A 1,181-nucleotide genomic window follows, 5' to 3' on the forward strand; every position below is an offset into this window, starting at 1 on the left:
GTCCGAGGGGAGGAGATCAGGCAAAGACGTTTCAGGAAACTATTTAGCAATTATAATTAGTAGTGTGTAACCTGTAACGGTACCCCCCTGTGTGTTTTTGCGATGTTATCAAAGCCAGCGCTCCGTGTCTTTGGGTATTTACCCGTGAGTTTCTCAAAAAGAGCCTGGCGCGTTTGATTGGGCCGCGGGCTGCTGTAGCAGACAAACGTGAGTGTGTCTGGGACGCGGGCGATACTTCTACGGCCCTGTTTGAGATGTGTTGTCTTCGACATAACCCGACGACTGTCGTCTTGGAAGCTAAGTCATGGGTCATCGCTTGTCATTAAAAAAAAACATCAACTGTTTTGAATCGTTTTAGGTTTAAATTTGTTAACTGCAATGCAGGAAACGAGCCAAGTCTAGTCATAACAAAAAACGTTTGAATCGTTTTAGGTGTAATTCTGTTAAACCGCCAAGCAGAATATGAGCCAAGTAATAATGATGTGGTTCGTTTTTCTGCAGAAAGAAAATTGCGATTTTGTTACAAAAATGGAGTGCATGTTTATAGAAGACACGGATGGGTGGGTGTGATGGAAGCGGGGTACTGATATACGTAGTTGTCTCATTCAGTGTGGCAATTGCAGTTTGGAGGGAAGGTATCTCTTTCAGGGTGGTCGTTGTAGTTTATTATTTTTGTATTTAGCGTGGAGGGTGGGTACATACTTTGTTACCGCTTTAAGGGATGGTGTGTGGTTTTTTCTTCTTTTTTGGGGGTGGGAGAGTGGCAGGGCTGTCTCATTTTCTGCTTAACCGGTTTTACAACTCTGTCTAAGGAAAGGCTTAACGAAACGATGTCAGCCTTTCTGTCCAGGCCCCAGATGTGAAGGGGTACCTGTCGGAGCCGGCCACCAGGGGGCGTGGCTTTCTCAAAACCTTTAACATCCTTAAAAAAGGAAAAAATAAACAGAAGTAAATCTTAAACGTCAAAGACAACTTCTTTAATTTTTACTCTGTCTTCTTTTTACAAGCAAAGATCTGCTATTTTAAATATTTAACAGGTGGGCAAATAGGACATGATGAGCATATATATATATATAACTGAAATGGAAATGAGATTACATGGGGTGGTTGTCAATATTTGGCAACAAATGTTTAAAGGTTATTTTTTTTGTTAGGAATGCTGCAGAGACTCAACCACCCCC

This window comes from Aplysia californica, unplaced genomic scaffold, assembly GCF_000002075.1.
Source record: "Aplysia californica isolate F4 #8 unplaced genomic scaffold, AplCal3.0 scaffold01521, whole genome shotgun sequence".
NCBI classification, from domain to species: domain Eukaryota; kingdom Metazoa; phylum Mollusca; class Gastropoda; order Aplysiida; family Aplysiidae; genus Aplysia; species Aplysia californica.